The sequence below is a fragment of the Falco naumanni genome, chromosome 4 (assembly GCF_017639655.2).
Source record: "Falco naumanni isolate bFalNau1 chromosome 4, bFalNau1.pat, whole genome shotgun sequence".
Taxonomy (NCBI): Eukaryota; Metazoa; Chordata; class Aves; order Falconiformes; family Falconidae; genus Falco; species Falco naumanni.
In genome coordinates this window covers 91,339,328-91,361,136 of record NC_054057.1, presented here as the reverse complement: position 1 = coordinate 91,361,136, position 21,809 = coordinate 91,339,328, and the positions used below count along the sequence as shown (strand labels likewise).

The window sequence follows — 21,809 nt, the reverse complement described above, 5'->3', positions numbered from 1 at the left end:
CCATAAAAGTGCTGAAGTTTCAATTAACATCAGGAAAATGTGTATTCAGGAAAATATTACAGCTGGGGTCCTGATGCTTTCCCATTTTACACCATCTTGCAAGAAAAACCTGAATAAAGGCTACTGAGGCGTCCAGAGCTTATTTTCTTAGGAGGTAAACCATATACACCCAAAGAATAAAGTGACAATTCCTTCATGTTCCTGAGTTATGGATTAGAAAAGTAGTCTCAGCAAACACTGATCAATGGGAACTTCAAAGAGAAATGTGGACCATCTATTACATTTTCTCCCAATTACCGTCCTTCTGCTGAGAATTGCATTTTATGTGCCTCCTAGGCTTCCAAAACAAAAAAAACCCACAAAAGTGAGCAGGATTTTTAAACGAGCTGGTAAGAGAGTTCTACCTTTTTATTGAATCTAAACACCATAGAGCTAGTTAAGTTGGTGGTAAATCCTGACCTGCTGCTGTTGGTGGGACCAGCTGGATGGTCTCTACAAAATCTCCATCATTTTTTCCCCCACTTTGTAGCCAAAGCAAGTAAAGAAAAAAAAGTCATTAAAATATATTTTTGAATATATTTTTGGGTTACCCATTCCCCCCCTCAAAAGTTTTACTGACTAAATGTTTGAAAAACTTACTTCAAGGGCACTTAGAGGCCTTTGTCCAGCATGGTTGGGTTTCACAGTCCTTTAAAGCTTCCAAGATGTCATTTTTTAGCTAACAGTGAAATGGAAGCACTGTTTCAAAAACAAAAGTCAGAAACATCTCTCAAAGTTGTTTTTTCTGATCATATTCTTTCATTTTTGTTCACAACTATTTGACAAATTTTATCTAGATCTGTTAATCATTTAACAAGTTGGACTTGATGATCTTAAAGGTCTTTTCCAACCTAAAGGATTCTATGATTTCCAGTAAGCTATAATTATTTTACCTTATTGGGTGAACTTTGCCTCTTCATCATGTTATTTCAATGTAATGAGCTCCTGGGATCTGTTTTTGGAGAGGAAAGGAGAACAGATTGCTCCCTTCTACTTTTCTTCTGGAAACCATGGATAAACGTGATTCTGTAGTTCGCTCCTTAAGGCGATTTGTCTCTCCCTCCACAAGCTTACTCAAAGGTTTCACTGTGTGAAGAATCACACCTGAAGCCAGGAAAATGCTGGAAAGTGGAGGAAAATAGCAGCATTACCTCTTGAGTTGTTGGTACTTTTCCACAGTGGTTTTTTTTCACCTCCAGCCCATCAAGTCCCCGGCAGCTCCATTGTTCCTAATTGCCCTGTGTGAGAGTGAGCATTTTCTGGGCAGTAATTTCCACCTGCTTCAGAACATGTCACACATCGCTGGCAGGGGAGGCAGAGGCTCTCAGCACTTCAGAAGCGCTCCCAGCAGCAGCAGGACCTGGCCTTTAAACCCTTTGCTCCAGGTTGTGGAGTAGTTACGCAAGCGAAATAGCAAATCATCCCATGCTTTGTCTCAAACACTGGGCTGACACTGGCCCACGGAGGAGCGCTGTGCCACCAGCGGCATCCTCCTTTCTCCCTGCTGTCGGAATCGAGAGGGGCTGCTGCCTGCACGGCAAGGAGCACGTACCCCTTTGTGACCAGTTTGGTTTAACTACCAACAGCCCAGAATTAAATGATGTGATCTGTAAAGACCATTAACAAGTTAGTATTCTCATTTCAGTGTAACTATGAAATCACCCCTGTGGTTATCCAGAATTAGACATGGCTTTATTTTGCAGGGCACAGATAACAGTATATTACATTCAGGAAAGCATGTAATAATTATCTCTAAAATTATTCCACACATAGGGGACTAGTGAGCTGGATTGGAAAGACTGGAATTTTTTTCTCCTACTTGAAATCCCACCTCCTTAACCCATACCACACCTTGATGCTTCTTATGTCATTATTTATTTGTGTGACATTTTGTTCTCACACAGTTCCACGCCTGCCAATACCAAAAGAGAACAAACCGCCCCAAATACCACGTGAAGGCAATTCTAGAGAGATCTGCTTTGCAAAAACCAGATGCCTGTACTGATGTCTGAAAAAGCAGGGTTTGTCCATTGGTGCCACATGCTGGGTCCCAATCCATCAGTGCTGCTCGCCCATGGGTGGTTTCGTTGAAAGGCACATGCAGCTACAGCCGTCCCATGTAGCGGCTGCAAGGTCTGCGCAGCCTGATGGGGACAACTAGGTTAAAGACCAAGCAGACTTTGTTTCTCCTGTGTTCCTAACCCAATATACGCAGCGTCCTGCACTTAACGTCCTATTTCTCAGCATTTCTCAACCTCTTCTGTAACACCATGCACAAAACTTGAAGCAAAACTGGATGTGTACTGAATGCTCTGATCATGCATCTCCGCAGAGGTAGAAAAAACAGATTCCTTTTGGCATCAACAGAAAGAATAGACAAATAACAGTAACTGATCAATGTTTTTGGTTCAAAAATAATTTAATTTAAAGGAACAAACTTGCTCTTGGAGCTCCTGCAAGGCAGACTGTTTTGCTCAGGTGAGAAGCTGTGTTGCATCAACAGCGGCTGGGCTTGAGTTTTGCTTTGGCCAGTATTAAAGTAAGATCCTTTCCTTTTAGTGACACATTCCCATGGAAAAAGTCAAAGCAGTAAGTGTGAGCATTTCCCATAATTAAATGACTATTAGCACTATTAATTTTTAATTATTTTTTTAAAGAACAATTTAGGTGCCAAAAATACAACTGCTTCATTAAGAGCTAGATTTGATTTTTATGAAAAATAGGTGGTGTTTTTTAGGTTAGCATCGCTTTGCATTTTCAGATTCTGACATGGACTATAGCACATCTGCTCTGGACCAAACATATCCAGAACACAGATTTAATGCTCTGGGCCCATCTAAGTGAGAGCAGCCTTCTAAACTGCAGCTACACAATGCTGTCATTTACAGGCACTGCCACATTAATGACAATTTCACTTGAAAATTGCATCTAGGTTGGATGGCTGCTGATGTGGAAAGCAGCTTTGCATCTAGAGGGCAATGGGTTTACTTGTGGAAATCAGAAAAAAATACAAGTTCATATTTCATTCTGTAGCAAGGGAGGTTATTTGTAGGGTTTTTTATCAGGAAAGACGAGAGTCTGAAATCTCACCAGCAGGGTTTGCAGTGTCAGCATCTCTAACAGGCTGAGCCGATGAGGTCCTGACCAGTACTTGAGACAGTAACCTCCCAGGAAAACTTCCAAGCGCTACTTTCACTGATTCAGCCACTTCTCAACCTTGAGTAAAAGGGCATTATTCTTTGAAAGACTGTTATTTGAACAAATCGAGCATGGCAATGCAGGGAGCCCAGCAGTGTCATGGCAGAGCAGGAGGTACAGGCAGCTGAGGAAGGAACAGGACAGAGTCATCCAAACAACAACATGCCCAACAGCATCTGTGTTATGGATCTCTTCCAAGAAGAGAAAGCCAATTTGGTCATTTAGTTATTTACACTCTACCATCCCCAGTCCTTTGGATATTTTTAATTGCACAAAGCGATTTTCTGCTCCTTCCAAAATACCCTTAATATATGGAAACCGCTGATGAAGCACCACGGAGGTAACTGCATTCCAGCAGGTCTGGAACAGCCCCCAACACGTACGGTCCATGTCTTCTACTCCTGAGCCTCTGCCAGCTGACAAGAAGGAGGGGTGAGCCTGCTGGCCCTCCCTGTCTTCTGATGGCACAGGGGCCCCTGAGGGTGTTTAGGAATTACACCCTGCCCATGCCACCAGAGTGCCTGCAACTGCAGCTTGTGGCTTACGGGGAGGCTCTTTGGCTCTGCAGGCACAATCAGGGACTGCAGACCCTCAGTACCCACCGTCTGATCATCATGAAATGAGGCAAAGCTCAGCTCTAAAAACAGACACCTGAAGCAACCCTCTCTGTGACGCTGAGGATGCCGGCAGACACCCTGGCCAAGCCTGTGCCGAGGCTCTGTGCTGATGGGTACTGCGCCTGGCTGGTTTACGTGCTTACCTCTGAGCTCGTCTCTAAAATGAAGATGTTCTTTTGTAATTCTCAGCTGGGAAAATACCCTCCTGCTGGGCTCCTGGCTGCTTTTCACATCAAATAAGCCTCGTCCAAACAGGTTTAACTTTCTGACACCTCTCTTTAGCTTGACAGGTAAAGCTGTATCAAACAGTGGGTTAAAAAATTGTTTTGGGGGCAATTAGTCTGCAAGAATCAGTACTTCCAGAGTTCTTACCAGTGAAAAACATTTCACATATTTTAATCTCAGCCCTGTTAACACTCTGAATATGACAGAGGGCTGAAAAGAATCTGGCTTCCCTGTCACTGTGTGCATCCCTGTGGTTCTCGCAGTATAATAAGGTGGCTGTGGGTTTGACACATGCCATTCCCTCGCTGTTTGGGTATATATGCTAAACAGCATGAGTCCGCACAAGCTGAATTTTTACCTGTCAATTGCCATAATAAGTCCCAGGTTTGGGCATTTTTCTAATGGAAAACTAGGTTGTCAGGGAAATAATTGTTTATACAAAACACTGGATTTATCACTGGAGTATAGCAGATGATGCCTGGGAAAAAGTAGTGGTGGAAGTTTTCTACAGCCGTAGCAATTTAAGAGATCCTCTTACCATCTGGTGGGGAGGCTCCCCAGGAGCTCAGCTCACCCCAGGAGCTGTGGAAGGAGAAGCAGCACGGTGAGGACCTGTGAGCCTGGCAGGGAGGACAAGGTTGTCATTGTCGCCAGTGGATGGTCTGGCCCATGATGGCAGGTACCCAGGCTGGGAGGGGAGGGCAGAGCTGCCCTCTGCCCTTGATGTTGATCACTGCTTTCAAGGTCGAACTGACCAGCGGCCAGCAGATGACTTTGGAAGCTCACAGTGCAGATGATCAGCGGGACTGGGCTTCTGGTCACCTTAAGCTGCCCTTTATTAAGAAGACTGCAGAGCAAAAAGTACTCGTTTCCCAGATCCCAGGTTAATACCATGCAGTCATATCGTTGGCGTTGGTCTTTAATCATTCCAGATACACAGCTCCCACTGATGTCAGCACAGGTTTTGCATTCTTGCAAAATCAGCATCTTTTTTCAGCAAAATCACACACTCAGCTTTAGTGGGAACTGGGTGGCAAAACCACAGTGAAAAATCCCAGGCAAGTCTCCTTTTTGACCTGACTTAAAATTAAAAATGCAATAAACGGCACTTATCAGAGATCTAAGAAAATGCTGTATGATTGCATAGCAGCAAATAGTATACTTGCTTTTGAGACAATATCTTTGTGTTTGCACATACATGTACATAAATAAACTTTAAAAAAAAATCAAGGTTCACTTACGGACTGAAAACAAAGACTTTCTACACGTCCATGTTGCAATCTCACATATAACCACAAGGCTTTTGAACCTGGGTTATAAACATCGAAGAGGAAATGTTTACATTCATGCATCTTCTACTGAACTGGTTTCAAAACCTCTGTTTAAACTCTGACCGCGGAGTACTGGCTCTGTGGAAGTGAAAACACCTTACTGCACGGTGGGCTATAATCTGCCTGTGCGTGCTCCTGGATAAAATAAGGTTATCTGAGGTAGCACCGCATTTCTAGCCTCAACCAATGCCAAAGAAAGAGAATGAGAATCTCTTTAATTAAGGTTATCAAGTTACCGTGCATTGCCTGGCTCTCACGGACGCGGTTCTCACAGGTCAGTTGATATATGGGATCCTTAGGGCAACTTGCTCACGCATCCATAGCCCAACTTCTTTTCAGCAATACCGAAGTCTGACCTACGATGCCCTTAGCATTTTCCTGCCACTGCCCTTCAGGTGCAGGGTGCTGTTCAACAGAGTGAGGAGGATGCTCTGCTGCATTTCTTTCCCCCTGGAAGCTGTGAAGATATTTCCAACCCCTTACAATGCCATCATGGGGCAGGTGCGGGTCCTCTGGGACACAGGAGCACCTGGGAGAAATGCATGGGGAGGGCCATAGGACTGGCAGCTCCCCAGGAGAGAAGTAAATAGTTTTTCTCTTCTACATTTCTGTACTTACCAAGATATAAACTTATTCTTGGAAAATATCTCTTACTCCATGAATCATTCCTGTGGGTAGAAAAAAATATATATTTTTTTAAAAAATAAATCAAAAAGTCTCACAAAAATTCATGAGTTTATCAAAATTCTGAGGGACTGAAAAACTCTTAAACTTAATTTAGGATTCAGTTTTCCCTCTGCAGTTTCTCAGCCCTGGTTGAAGCTGTAGGTATTTAGGTCTGGAACACAGATATTTTCAAATTTATTGTCGGTACGACAATGATTATGTAGCCCATTGAGATCGAGTGGTGTGATTTAGTGTTTTGGAGGCATTTGTCATGTTTGATGAATGCATCTGGTGATTCAGTGCAATGAAAAAGTGAGATTTCCAGCTAGTGAGAGATAAAGGATGCTGGCTGGTACATAGGGTTATGGCAGTGGCTATATAAGGTTACAAAAATTTTATTTGTTTCTCATTTAGAGTTTTAGAGGAAGATGGGAAGGGAGATATACTTTAGCTGGTGCTCCAAGGTGGAGCTAGGTAGGCTGTGTAAACATTTCTAGCGCTTTGACAAAACTTTCTTGGGAACTAACATTTTCTCTTCCTTGTGTTCCTGGTTTCTTGCCTGTCATCACGTATCTGCACACAGTACCCATGCAGGTGCATTCGGGGAGACCTTGCCAGTATCTCGAAGTTACCCCAGCATTCCCAGTTCTGGAGAAAGTCACAGAAATACTTTGTTTTCTTGTTTGCCTTCTGTAGAACACACTAAGGCTGGAGACAATGGGAAACTGTCAGGAGACTGGGCCTAAAATGCAGGCATTTTCTCAGACAAGTCATGTCAAATGAGTCTCAGAAATTTCAGCCATATCCAGATAATGTCCAGTAATTTATGTCTCACTTTGGTTTAAATTTCAGATATAAATAGGTTCTTATTGGAAACAAGGTATTTTGCAGCGTGTTTTCTATGGCATGTTTGTAATCAAATCATGTCACTCTATGCGGCACAGGGACATCCCGTTTTAAACACAGGATGCCAGGAAAGCACCTGGAATCCAATTTGATTTTTGTATTATCACTGAATCACCAATGGCTTTCAGAGAACAGAGATGCCTTTATCCAATGTGGTAAAATGGCACACTGTGGAGGTAATCAACAGCTCCCAAGTGCCATTACCACTTCTGACACAGCCATCTCCAGTTCCCTGAAAGCCATCATCGCTACAATAATAACTGGTAAAGACCATAAAAAAAGATATCTTTCCTGATTCTTTTCTATCAGGCATTTGTTCTGCTGTAAGTGACAGTAATTCTGTAGGAAATAGCTCAAGTGTGAGCCTAAGAACAGCAGTCTCCATGGATTTAAGACTTACCTCTACCTTTGTGCATCTGCAAGAGGGCAAAGGGCGCTGCAATGGCAATGCCAGGATAAGGATGATCTGGAAGACGCATGGCCACAGGCAGCAGCCCATGGGAAGACCCCATGTTCTCACCACCATCACCATTTTCTGATGAAGTCATACTCTGTGGCAGTGGTATGATCTAGACAAAAGTCGCTAACCTCTTCTAATATAGGAAATACAGCATTTAGTCATTTCTTGGACATCTTTTTTGGGGTCAAAAATTTTTTTCCTACTGCCTTACAGCCTGCGAATCTGACAGATGCCTGGAGCTAGAGGCTCTGCTTTCAGAAGAAACCCACACCTGGAATTCTGAATACACAAGAGATGCCACATTGTATTTTTCAGAAATTGTCTTGTAAGAACTCCCACGTTCCCACCAAATGTCAAGTTAGTTCGTTGCACCTGCCCCAATTCCCCTTCGCAGTTTCCGCAGCGCGTTTTTCATCACTCCCTGCTCTCGTCGTCTCGCAGAGTTATATGCTTTCCACGCCGAAGGAAGCTGGCTTCAGTAGTGAACAGGCTATATTTCAGTTTGACAAATTTGCAAATCCAATAGGGATCCCGTCAAATGCAAAGCGCTACGTGAATACAAGCTGTCACTTCGTCAAATTCAACGTGGCGGTTTGCAGAGCGAGGTGCTATCGGCGTGCCAGAGCTGCTCGCCCAACTCGAGACATGCAGCCTGGTGATTAGCTCGATTGTGCTCCAGCTTCTTCCTCGTTTGGACTGCCACCAGGCAGAGCATTTCCATGGAGTTTGCTGAAGTTTCTGTTATGAAGGGATACGTTTGTCATGCTAAAATAGGAGATTTATATGCAGCCATGCATTTATTGAAAGCTTGTCTAGAAGTATTATGTGTCCAAGCAAGTCTATTCGTTTTTCAGCTCATTATAAGCTTCAATCTCCGTGTATAAGATCTGCTGAGAAATAACGTCCACTGAAACCTGTCTTAATCAAGTAACTACTTCTGATCTAGGATCCCCATCTATCAATCAGGGTTTTAAAAAACTTAGTAAGGCTGAGCTATCACAATTAATTCTTCCTTGAGAAAAGGTGCTATAAAGATCTTGGATTTCTCCTTCTCCATTATTATTATTTCCTTAGACTTCTGGTTTGGTAAATATTATACATACATTGACTCACAAAATACTGAGCCTTAAAATGTTGTGATTAATGTCAGTCTCCAAGCCTATCCCAATTAAAATTCCTCTTAATTTCGGTATTTTGCCCTGAAAAGTACGGGGTGCTTTTAGTTCATTCACAGGGCTGTGCTTCTAAGGGAGTGAATCAGAAACCCACCAACCTCTCCATAATTAAACTCACTGGAGAGCAGAGGCCAAATTGTGCCCATCAGAGCTCCGCTCTGTGGAACGGTATTTTCTCCACCAGTATCCCCATGAGGTCCAGGAGACACGTACACTGCTGGAAGGAAAGGTGAAGAACCTGGCCTGGAAGAAACACTGCATTATTTGTACTGCACATACGAGCTAGTTTCTCAGTATAAATGTCACTCCCTGCAGGCACTGCGCGAACACACGGTTTTGCCGTTCTCATTCGTGCTGCTGAAGTGGTGCCTCTTTGACACCAACGTGTGTCTTCTGCTGCAGAACCTCACCAACACTTTCAAACTGGCTTTTCAAAGTTATGTTGTTTATATCTATGGCTGTGAGAGCCTTGGAATCAGGGTCTCCGTAGGTGGAGGAGAAATATTTACCATAGCTGAATAAGGTGTGAAAATACCATGCAAGCAAAACTCAGGTAGAGGCTGTTTAAGGCAAAAAGAAAGGAAATTGAGGATGCCGTTGCTTCAAGAGCAGATGAAGAACAATGCTTATTTCATTAATGGACAGTCATAAGTAAATTCAGATGTGCCAGTGCTAGTTCATCTTGCTGAAATATTTTAGTGTCTAGCTTTCAGATGGAAATACTCCATACGAATACCTCATTTTATCTTATGTTATTCAGAGTTTCCAAATAAAATCTATTGCACTCATATTCAGTAACACCTAACCCATGCTCTGCTGCTATTAGCTGAGCTTTAACTGAATCCAAGGCTCGCCTTTCGCTTAACAAAACCAGCTTTAGATGTACTAGAGCATCAATCCACACAGTGGTACTTATGAGGAATAAATTGATTTTCTCATTGCTCTATGTTGGCTAAAAATTATTCGATTATGTATTTAGCTGCTAATGGAAACTCATTAGTAGATTTTCATTTCATGCTTGTTTGCACCTGCAATCCATTTCTTCTTGTCCAAAGGACTGTTTCATTTGGGTTGCATGCTATAAATTTTCTTGCATATAAATTGATAAGCATCAGCCAAAATTCAGTATACGTGGTCTGAAATCGCTCTAGGCCATCATTTTAACAACAGCATCATTAAAGTAACAGATCTCTGGTGATTCATTGTCACTTATTACTGTGCATATTGATGTTCTAACTTGCCTCTTAGTTTACTTGTTAATTTTGTTATCTTTGCTAGTGACAGTCCCCTGGTGTCTTCCCATTTGCTCTTCCCCTGCATTCTCCTGGAGCCCCTCAAGGCTCCTGCCCTCCTTTTTTAACCCAAAGACGGGATGTGCCTAACTTGAGGCACTGAGTCAGGATGCCAGACTGTGGAGGGCAGGAGCGAGGCACCCATCCATCCCAGGGCACCCCGTTAGTCCAGGTGGGTCACCCCACCATTTCACCTGCACCACCATCATGGGTTCAAGGTACCCGATTTTACGTGGGATGTAAATTCTCCCGCAGGGGCAAACCCTCCAGCAGTGCTTGGTGACTCCATTGCTTAAGCCCCAATAACATTTCCAAACTATGAATGGCAGTGTGGGTTAAGCACCATGCACACGCCCAATTATCTATATGCATTATTTTGTATTTTGGCCGGAATGCTAAGCTCCTTCTGAACAGCAGGCTGCATTCAAGGGTTGAGGCTGGAACTGGCTGAAGACTGACTTACAAAAATCCATCCCTTTCCCAGGCTAACACAGCATTAACATCAGTGCAGTCAAATTTTCAGCTGTTCCTGATTTTTAAACCACCACCTACACCACTATTAACCTAGTTTAGCTGCACTTAACTTGCTTTGATTTATGCCACATATTTTGTGGCTGTTATTCTGCACCCAGAACTTGAAAAATCAAGTGGAAGTAAACTCTTGCAGGAGTTTACTCTGATTTTCTTTACCCACATTACAGCACCAGTGATGCTGAGCTTAGCATAACTTTGGCAGAGCAGCAGGGTTGGGCCAGTGCTTTAAGCCTCAGCCACATTTTCATGTGAGTTCATGGACCTGCAAGGGACAAGAAAGCATCACCAGCCCCACCGGGGCTCAGGCTCATCGAAGCTTTCTACGGATAAAGGACACCAGCGTTCTATCATTGTAATTACCACAGTAAAAATCTCTGATGTTCAATAAAACATATGCTCTGTGGTCACTTGTTTTATTTGGAGGGATACGTTGTTATCTGTGTTGGAATAATACCCTATTCTAAGCCAGCCAAATCCAGCTACTGTGCCATCTGGTCATTTTTTATAATTTTTTTTAATAACATAGCTCAATGACACTTTTAGCTGCACAGATCAAAGGAGTGTATTTTTACCTTTGAAGCATTAGGTAAGAAAATGAGCCTGATGATCCCAGCTAAGTCAACAGGAGAGTTGCTGCAGTCCTCGTGTTTAGAGGGGGACCGGAGAAATCCCTCTGTGCAGACCAGCAGGACAGGGTCCCGCTGGAGGGACAACCATTGAGCCGAGCTGGCTCTGCCCTGCGGTGGCGCCTTACCTCTTGTCCCCAAGACCTCCTTGGTCCACAGCAGCCCAGGAATAGTGACAAGGCTCCACGGGTTCGGCGCGGTTCCCAGTTCCTTGTGTGGGCAGTGTTCAGAGACAGGCTTTTCAGTGGGCATGAACAGGATGAGATGCTTTTTTAGATGTCTTCAAAGCAACTTCAACTGGTAACGATGTTAGAAGTGAGGCACCTGGCCACGGACTACTTGTTTTGGGATGGCAGGGCTACATGGTGCTGTGATTTGTCCAAGAATAGGGGCCACAACGTGCCCAGTTTAAACTCTCCTTCCCCATCTTTCTACTCCAGCTTCCTGAGGTGTTCATACCCTTGGGATCTCCCAGGTGGTGCAGCACAAAGAGCCACTCCCAGGCGAGGGAGGAGGAGCATGCTGCTTACCCTGCTAAACTCCCGCTCGGCTTCCATCTCCCACTCAATAATGCTGGTAATTGTGGACTTAACACTGTCTTCCTTTCTGGTCTTTCATCTCCCCTTGCTCTTGCTCACGGGAGACAGAAAACATAGCTAAGTCTCAGCTGGACCCCACACAAGTGAAAAAGCAGAGGAGTCATCCCTACCTACCCATCCAATATTCCTTCAAGCATTTCCAGCTTAGTCACAGACCACCCTGAGCTGCACCACTGGACGTCGATGTAAAGTCTACAAGCAAGCGGTCCAGAGAGCAGAGGGGTAGGCACAAGAGTTAACAGATGACCATAACTTTCACGTCACAAGCTGCTGGGCATTTTATTTATTTTGGAGCTTTGAATTTAAAACCACACACATCTTGGTTAGTGAAGCAGAATCTGACCATAATAATTATTTCACATTTTGTTTTCATATGAAAAAAATATAAAAACTTGTTCAACTTCAGCAGAATGATTCCAAATTGATCCAAATATGAAAACTGAATCTATTAGTGCTGTGTACTAATACAGCCCACACATAGGGAAAGAAAAATACATTTGCTGTAAAAATATCTTATCAACCAATTTAACCTGCTGAGGGTATGCCTGTATTCCCCACCAAAGTAACTGGGAACGGGAACGGGTTCTGAATGTGCTTGTTAAGTGCTCACGATCAATACAAATCTATTTTTCAATTAAGTAGAAGATACTGGGTGTACACGTATTGCCCGCAGGCCAAAATATTTTTGAGCAAAACTGGATTCCAGAATATAAAGTTGTGTTGTTTTTGCTCTGTCTTTTAAATGAGCTTTACCAGCATGCAACTCCAATCCTTGTGAACTCTGCAGATTAAATTTCCTTGCAGTAATGACCACTAGGAATTAGTGAAATGTTAATCTTCCCACCTGCTGTGTATGATTATACATGAGTCTAATCAACCTGATTACAAAAGAAAGCAATTTCTGCTTTTACGGAAATCTGTTGTCTGCTTTAGTTCTTCTTGAGGAACTACAGAATTCTTTACCCTATATTTCAGAGCAAAAATAATAATTAAATTAAAACATGTAAAGGGGAGCAATGGAGGGGTGATAGTAATTGCTTTACAACAGATACAGTAATTGATGCTCTGAGGATTTATTTCAAAGCATAGAAGTCGAATTAGAAACCTAGCTTTATCTGGATTTGAGTTGCTTTGATGAAGTCACTGCATCTTTGTGTCTTGATTTTCAGCTAAACTGTTCTTAATGAGAATGCTAATAATTACAGTAGGACTAAATTGTTTTAGGGACACAAGAGGATGACAGACAAATTTTTATTTCATTTAAAGCTACAGCCACAAACGTGACACTTTTCCTCTGTCAGCCCTGAAACGTGCTGGACGGGAAAAGGAGGGAATGCAGGGAATGCACCAGCTGAATTCATCGAAGACAGCTACTTAATGCACTGAAGGCAGATCATAAAGACAATTTTAAAAGCTACATCTAATTGTATTTCTTGTGTGAAAGATTTGTTTGAGCCCCCATGTACTGACCTGCATTTAAAAAAAAAAAAAAAAGAAAGAAAAAAAGGAAAAGTTTAGACTGGATCCACACACCTTCTGAGCAAGCACTGCAGAGCAAAGGTATTTTCCAAGTCACAAATCCAGGAAAATCAGAGTCGGAGTACAGAAATCTGAAAAATATAAGGAACATAGAGCAAGGAAGAGAATAATGTAATCTACTTTATTCGTCAATCAAAACCACCATTTTCTTCTCAGCAGCCACCAGCCCCGGACCGCCTGAGCTCCCCCCCAGCACAGTTACAGTCATCTCCAGCCTCACACTGCGCATGGAAACATGGAATAATCCCTGGATTGAAAATCATAATATCGAATCATCTGATTCAATATATTGCTGCTAGTTATCTGAAACCATCCAGGACCTGATGGGCATTATTCCACAGGCAAGCTTAATATACCCCAAGAAATACGATGCCAATTATGAAACCAGTGTTTCTCAGCACTTTGCATGCAAGGAGCAGGAGATAACGGGGATCTCCATGGTGACAGTGCGAAGGTAGCTGGGTTACCTGAATGATAATTCCGATTCTTCCATCTGATCTTCATGGGCTTTTCACTTTTCATCTTTACCTCTGAATGGGTTAGCTTTCTAATGGAGAGGAATTGACAAATATCCCAGTGTTCCTTAGAGGAAAAGCAAATCTTTTCTGGTATAGACTCCTGCAACTTAATTTGACTCGACAACTGTTACAGGGAGAGCTGCTCGTGGTAGTAGGGAATTTGTCCTCTACACATACCCAGCCAGCTTTAAACTGGGCTACAGAAAAGAAATATAGAACAGAATAGAAAAGACCTTGCTAAAGTAGATCTCCAAAAACTCCTACGTGACACTGCCTTCCCCCTGGACCTGTGCCTGGGGGCAGTCCCAGCCCCCCCCCCCCCCCCCCCCCCCCCCAGCTCTGCCCAGTGTGGCAGCAGCTCTGCTGGGAGCCCAGCTCACCTCTGACCTTCCCTTCTGCTCGCTGCTCCCACAGCGACACAGAACAGAGGCCAGAAAATCAACATGCACTGAATTCAGGGCTTTCATAATTTGTAAGGCTCTCATCCAGTTTGCAATTTGGAGAAAAGTTCTACGGGGATCCCAAAGCAATCTATCACTCTAAGGCAGAATTGACTTTCATCGATTTCAGAGAGGGGTGCCATGGCCACCGTGGCCACCAAAGCCGGTGCTCCCTGAAGTGCAAAGCGGCTGCTGCCTTCCTCTCCCCCTTGTGCTCTTTAACTGTGTGCTTATTCGAAAAGCTGAGCGCTTCTCAGTTTGGTTCATTAAAAACTTCAATACCTTAAACAATCTGGTTTCTCTCACGCTTTGGGTTGTGCGGGAATATCCTTGGAAGATGAGCCACAAGCCTGGGAAAGGACCTCGGGGCTTCGGGTGAGACCGACATCATGACTCGGGCACCCAGTGACCTCTGCAGCATGAGGGAAAGCAGTTTCACGTGAGAGATATCTAAATAAATATATATATATACATATATATATATATATATATATAAAATAACATGTGATCTCCGATTGCCTCTGTCAGCTATAAAACTCCTCTCGAAACACTCTCCAAGCACCTCCTGAGGGCGGAGGGAGGAGAGGACAGACCCATCCTGCTGCTGGCATCCCCGGCCGGGTGGTGGGGGGCAGCCGCCGGACCCCTCTCCAGCCCAGCCACCACCGGCTGCTCACACCCTGAGATCTGAATGGGACGAGGCTTCATTAAAATCGTTTTCCTGCCCTGTGTTTGATGCAGCCGTACGGATAAGGCGCTGCCCCAGCTGCGTGCTGCTACTCACAGCTGTCACTCCGGCAGCACAGGGCTTCACGGGGAGCGGAGAACAAAAGCGAAGACTGATCGCTGTGCAACCACCCAATTAACTCCTGCATTTTTGTTTTTCATCTCCTTCTGCTTACTGGAGAAATAAATACAATAGATCATTAATGCTGACGTTTGCGACACTATGCAGTCACCTTCTCCCCCCGCTTCACTCTGCCATGTTACCTAACACCTGGTAGGGGATTTAAAAGGATTCTCTCCATCTCATTTCATATATTAGTGCTAAGTTTAGCTTCTGTAGGCAACAATCTCTGTTTAAACTTTAATAAAGAGGTATGTTTAGAATCTCAGGGGCACACTCTCTGCTCATTTGAAACAAATGAGGATTATATAAGGAGGAACATGAGCTACAAATAGGATTCATAAAATTAATTGGCTCTAAGCTGCAGCTGAGCGGAGCTGAGCCATCAAAAGTGACGGGTGGCCAAAGCGCATCTGTTCCACTTGGCCAACCCTGAGGGCCGGGTCCCTGCCCCAGCCCAGTGCTCCTGTGGCTCCTGCACACCTCTCAGGCTCTGCCCCAACGCCGGGCTCCTGCAGAGCCAACGGCCCCGCTGCTGCTGCCGCGGTCCCAAAGACGCTCCGAGAGCTCCGAGCTGCCTCAACGTTTTCATTTCTGTGGTGCCACGTAGGTTCTGCCCCACGAGAGGAGTGTGGATGCTGCCCACAAGTTTGGTGTACTGCAGGGTACCGCCCGATCGCTCCTGATGAATCAAAACATCATGGCACATGCTTGAACATTCAAACGAGGTGAAAACCCACACTTCTTTCTTTGGCTACAATCATCAGTCCAGTTGCCAGAATTCCTCACACAAATCTATGCCTGCACGTGCTGTGCTCGAGTCATTTGTTGGACTAGAAGCCACAACAATGTTCTATATACTGATGATATCACATATCACGCTGCTAAATCCATCTGAGGAAATTTCTGGAATTCCTTGCAGGAGCCTGTCTGCTACCTCCTCCAGAGCGCTCCAGCCCCGAGACATGGCCGGGAGCGGGGCAGCTGGGCGGCCCCTCTCCATTTAGCAAACTGCAGCTCACTGCTGGGAGCATCACTTACAGCTGCTGTGCCTCAAGCAGCTAATGTAAGACCTTCAGCTGAATCTCCCTAATTGCATTTAAAGCACCATATATATATATAGGTATGTATAAATCTAAAATAGCTTCCACATGTTCTTCCATTCCAGAGCTCTCTGCAGTTACAAAGCGCTGAGATAAGCGTGCTAAATTCTGCCGAGACATGCATCCCACCCCTCCCCACCACAAAGCCCAACCCGTGCCAGGCTCCTAGTACTTTTTAGCAACAAGTTATAAGAACTCATCCTAAGCAGCGACACATAAACAGAAAACAAGTAAAAAGCCTCAAGCCCTGCTCCTGGGTTGTGTGGAAGGGCACAGCTCAGACTCCATGCCACAATTCCCGTAGCTCTGGATGGGCTCCATCAGCTCCCCTGGATGCATGCCATGAGCATCTCACCTGAGATGCAGCAGGTTTGCACACCGAGACTCCACAATCAGCAAAAAATGAAAAGAAGTGGGAGTAAAACTTCTCTTGCTCCTAATCAATAACTGTAATATCACCAGGAGTATAAAGACTGAAAAAGACAAAATCTCTTCAGCTTTCCTTTCTCTGAAGACTCTATCTGCTAAGCAAGGCTGTAGTTCATTCACAGCTACTGAAATTATCCTTAATTTCTCAGTTGTGTTTCACACACTATCACTGACATTTTAGTGAATGGCATAATCAGTCAGGACAAAACAGTTTATGACGATGTCCTTGGGTAACGAACATACCAAAATGGTTACTAATGAAATAGGGAAGCAGCAGCATGACCATTTTTCTGTAGCCCCAACGCAGCCCTTTGACAATTTTGGCCACTCTTGATAGCTCACCAAGGAGGCTGACATCCCTCCTTTTTTTTTTTTTTTTTAAAAAAATAAAAACTTAAAATAACTGGCATCCACACCAAACAACCTCCCCCCCCCCTCACATAACAAATGGCATTTCTCAATGCCCAGTAACCCCCGAGTTTAATACATCTATTATTTCCTTCCAGATAAGTCACACCTCCTTGGATGCCACCAGGACCAAGGACCAACGTGAAGAGCTGGTGCTCTGAAGAGCCTCTGGGTAAAAAAGCAGCGATGAGGTCTGCCCGGCACAAAGGCAGGGCCCAAGGACTGACAGGACAAACACTGCTGTGGCCGTGTCCCCACACACGGGCAGGACCCAACTCAATCATGATGCTCAATTACTGCTCATCGCGTTAACCTGTGGTTTTAATTCCCTAACAGCAACAGACTTACTAATTGCTGCCTGGGACAAATCCTTCATCCAATGAGACTCCTCTCGCAGCTATTTTTAAGGGCTTTCCCCCTGATCCAATACACTGTGTGGTGCTTTACACTGCTTGGAAGAGTCACTAGAGGACCACCCAAGTCTTCTTGGGTCTGTGCTGTTGATCGCACCCAGATACAGCAGCAGCAGCAGCCTTCACTCTGTCAATACCTTTCCCAAAAGAAACAGGACATATGTGTGGGTTTTAGATTATCCCACAGAAAGAGCTAAGACTAAAATTTCCCTCTAGATTTCGGAGTGTCTGTGAGTCTTGCAGGTATTCAAACATGGGCTCTATTTGAAGAAAATGAAATCTTCCCCTGTTGATAATGTACTATTACCAGTATCACCTGCTCCTCCGTGCTGTCCCCACATACACACTGGAAGTAATTGAGAAAGTAGTTGTTTGCAGATCGCTGTGTACAGGGGATAGCAGACACCACCATCACTTGTGTAGGAAAAGGGAAGCTGGAGCTGTGACAAACCAGTATGGCGCTGGCTTCTGCTGCTAGGAGTCACACCGTCACTCCTAGTTTGTGCAACTTAGTTCATAGTTGTCAAAACAGGCGCTCACTTACGTACCTGCTATAATAAAATTAGTCAAAATCACATCTTCACCTGTAGCATTGGAAATATTTTCATATCTAAATTTTTCAGTCTTAGTGCAAACATATTACTTTTGGCAGACATTACAAAAGAGAAACGGAATAACATTGTGTTGCTTTATGTAATGCCGTATCTGGCGAAAAAAAAATTAAATAATGCTGCCTATATGTCTGTGACTGTAAATACACATCATTTACCACTTAAGTAATCAAATTCTGAGCATTTCCAAATCTTGCAGAACATCCAACCTTTTCCCTGAAGCATTGAAATCTTGTCACAGAGCTCACCACCCATGGCCATCACACGGAGTCGTATATCACTTCCTGAACCTTAGGTTTGAAGGAAAATAAATTTAAAAATTATTTTTGGAAAGAAAACAGCTGGGGAGTCTTCAAGATGTAATTAGAACACGACCAACCTTGAGAGACACGAACAGAAATCATGGTCCCGTTTCAGAAGCAAGAAGCAGACTCTCAGCTCCAGTTGGATGGGTGACTCGCCACCCTCTGACGACTTTTAGGCAAGCCTAGAGATGGAGAGGGAAAACAGGGATATTGTGCACGCATGGTGGAAAGGCAAGCAAGTATTTAAGGGGACCCACTGCAGATGGGGAAGGTGAGTTCTATTTAAACTAATCAACGCGGCTAGCCTTTCTTATTTTAGGAAACACATCCTATATTCACCAACTGGCCAAAAGCAAAAGGATCTACAGCACATACCTTCATGATAGGAAGGAGCCCGGACAAAACTCAGAGCAGGTGATGCCAGCGGCTCCCTGCGTGTCCCACCTCTCCGTGGGGGTGGCTTGTGCAGCTCAGTCCCACAGACACCTCCGATCTCATCCCTCAGAGCCCAGCCTGCTGGCTGTGCCCCCCCAGCCAGGGGTGTCCAAGTACCCCATACACCAGCACATCCTGATGTTCTTACATGATATTGTCCCAGCTGCCAAACCACGTCCAAACTGCTCGAAACCAGCACGTGGCATATTAAAATACAGCAAGAGCATCCTGAGCGCTTCCTTGCACAAAGTAGGGTGACCCATTTTCCACACATATTGTTGGAGCATTTAATTTTCTAACCTTTCCTCTTGTATGACACGTGAGACAGCCCTGCTACAGTTTTCCTACAGCAACGGGCTGCTTCTGCAGCCACATGCCATAAAGCTATGTACACTCTCAGCCCTGCCTCCACTAAAGCTGATGGCAAAATCCCCGAGTGTCTGGAGGAGCCCAGGACCTGGGCTCAGCAACCTTCTGCTCCAAAGCAAAGCAAGCACTTGCTTTTCACTGAGCCTCCTCACACACCAAATGCTATTCAAACACATTTATGATTTTTGAACAGGTGTCTTCAGCTGGAACCTCAGAGACAAGTGCAGAGGGTTTATCTAGTGGTAACAAAAGCCTCATGGCATTTCTTAGATAGAAAGAAAACTGAGTTTAGCAATTATTCATAGCCTTACATACATTCTTGCAGACAGCCAAGCTGATTTGGCAGACTGAAGCTAATTGGGTTTACAGTAGAATGAAGCTTTGATTGAAGTGCCTCGCTTAAAAAAAAATAAAGAATTACCCCCCTCCATACCCCTGATAACATTACTCTCGAGCGTGTTTTAACAACCACCCCACATATTACCAAAGAAGAAATGCAGAGATTTTTATTGCTTTACCAAGCAAAGACCCACAAGTGAATAATTCCAAACTGTTTGATCTGCTGTATTCTGATCCATAATTTAGCGGCTGCAGAAGGGCTGCGTGTGGCTGACATTTCAGGCTGCTTTTGAAGTTCACGAAACCCCTGCAGTCACCAAGGGGAGGGACCCTGCTTGGGAAGCCAAGGTGGGCACTGAACAAAAGGTGGGTGGGAAACAGCTCCACAGCTAATGCACAAAAAATTGGTTACAAAAAACTGGAGAATGGAAATTAATGTAGCCTCGAGTTTACTGAGTAAATAATTCAAATTCTACTGTGGTGATGTATGAAAATAAAAAGACATATTTAACAAGCCCAGCAGGCAGCAGGTGCCCCTATTTTTACATGTTAAGAGACAAAATAAAAAAGCAGAAGCTTTTGCTTCGCTGGGCTTTTTTCCTATTTCATGGTTACAGTTTAAAATAAAAGAGCTCCTGTGTGCTCCAGGGCTATGCTGTGGGTTTCAATTTCCACACAGCCACATGGAGAACCCTTCCAGGTGTTCCTGGGTATTAACGGTTCTAGGGGAGGTTTTACAGAAATGACACAACCACCTACACATTTCAGAGAAGACAGTTTTGCAACAGCCTGGTGCAGGACACCACTCAATACAAACCTGGTGTTCGTGTGCTCTTCAAGGGCTTTCCTAAATCAATACGTTTATAATGCCACATAGGAATTCAGATCACTGACCAAATCTTTGTAACAATTCTGGGTTACTTTGCAGGGAAAAAGCCAAAATAGTGGCACAGTACCTACGTTCTTGAAGCAAATGGAAGACGGAGGTATACAAAGACAAGATGAAATGGAAGATGGAGCCTCCGTGGGAAGCAGAAGAAAAACGAGGTCCCGCACATCAGCTAGGATGGGAAACAGGAAAGGAAAGAGTGCAAGAGTGAAGGCTAAACTAGCTAAAAAATCTCGTGATTTATCATAGAATCAAAGAAGGTTTGGGTTGGAAGGGACCTTTAAAGGCCATCTAGTCCATCCCACCTGCAACGAGCAGGGCCATCTTCAACTACATTACATTGCTCAGCATCTTGTCCAACCTGACCTTGAGCACTGCCAGGGATGGGGCAGCTGCCACCCCTCTGGGCAGCTTGTGCCAGTGCCTCATCACCCTCATTGGAAAAAAATTATTCCTTATACCTAGTCTGAACCTACCCTCTTTAAGTTTAAAACCTGTACCCCTAATGAACTGTTTTTTATGAAGTTGTGTCTCATCACCCTTCTGTATGGAGTGATTTATAGACAACTAGTGCAGTGGAGACAAGCTGACTGACTTTGACTTCATGCTCAGGCACCGAGCTGGGCATCGTTTCATCCCTCAGGGGCAGCCACTTAAAACCAGCCATATTCAGGGGGTAAGGAGCAGCTGGCATTTGGAAAAATAGGCTTAAAACCCCCAAAACCAAACCAAACCCCAAAACCACAGAGAAGGAAGCACTGGGGTGAAAACCCTACTGACTTGAGCAACCCTCAGATGATGTGGGGAAGGAGCTCCATCCACTGCACACTCTCCCTGCCATTTCGTTCCTCTGCCAGCTTTACATATTTGATGGTTTCAGAAGAAAATCCAGTCTTCAAAGGTGATGGTCTGCCCCTTTGCCAGCCTTATCAATCTCCATCCACGGGGCCAGGCTGTGCTGCACATCAGCACCTTTGTCGTTGACTCCCATATGGATCATTGTGTGAAAATGCCTAATTAAGAGAAGATGATGAGATTTTTAGAAAGTAAACCTTATGACTTTCTGCAGAGGAAATGTGAGCAGTAGTGCTGTATCACAAGAGATGGTAAGTACAGGTAGAGAGACAACTTTGAAGGCAAACTGCTGCCTCAGAGTGTCGTGAGTTCTCAGAGGTTTAGACTTCAAAATTACACACTTCATGCACTGTATGTTTGCAGCCTGACAGCAGGATTCCCCCGGAGAGGCTGGGGAAGGATCCTCACAGTACTGCGCACAGTGCTTTGTCAGATGAAAAAATCCAGCAGACAGTGATTGCAGATCAGAGGAGCTTACAGCTATTAAATCCAACAATTTGCCACTCTCCAGATGCAGATCAGGACCATTCACTCCACACGCCTTAATAAATGACCCTGCTTCTTAAATGCAGCACCACGCCTGACAGATGAATGGACTACAAATTCAGATTTGTTTTTTTGACAACACACAATAACAGAAT

General features: G+C 44.3%; 1 long non-coding RNA gene across 5 annotated transcripts in view; it reads right to left on the bottom strand.

Annotated features, from left to right (window-relative positions):
- Window positions 1-21,529, bottom strand: part of LOC121087635 — a 39,996-nt gene extending 18,467 nt beyond the window's left edge. The window contains exons 1-10 of one of the 5 annotated variants that reach the window (XR_005827682.1): window positions 21,094-21,529; window positions 18,356-18,463; window positions 18,186-18,266; window positions 14,448-14,577; window positions 13,675-13,754; window positions 13,202-13,278; window positions 8,736-11,860; window positions 3,130-6,078; window positions 933-1,160; window positions 640-738 (exon numbers count right to left, since the gene is read on the bottom strand). This is a non-coding gene — a long non-coding RNA (uncharacterized LOC121087635). The remainder of the gene's footprint in view (window positions 1-639; window positions 739-932; window positions 1,161-3,129; window positions 6,079-8,735; window positions 11,861-13,201; window positions 13,279-13,674; window positions 13,755-14,447; window positions 14,578-18,185; window positions 18,267-18,355; window positions 18,464-21,093) is intronic. The other 4 variants (XR_005827684.1, XR_005827681.1, XR_005827685.1 and 1 more) reach the window with 4 other exon arrangements.
- Window positions 21,530-21,809: the final 280 nt, after the last annotated feature.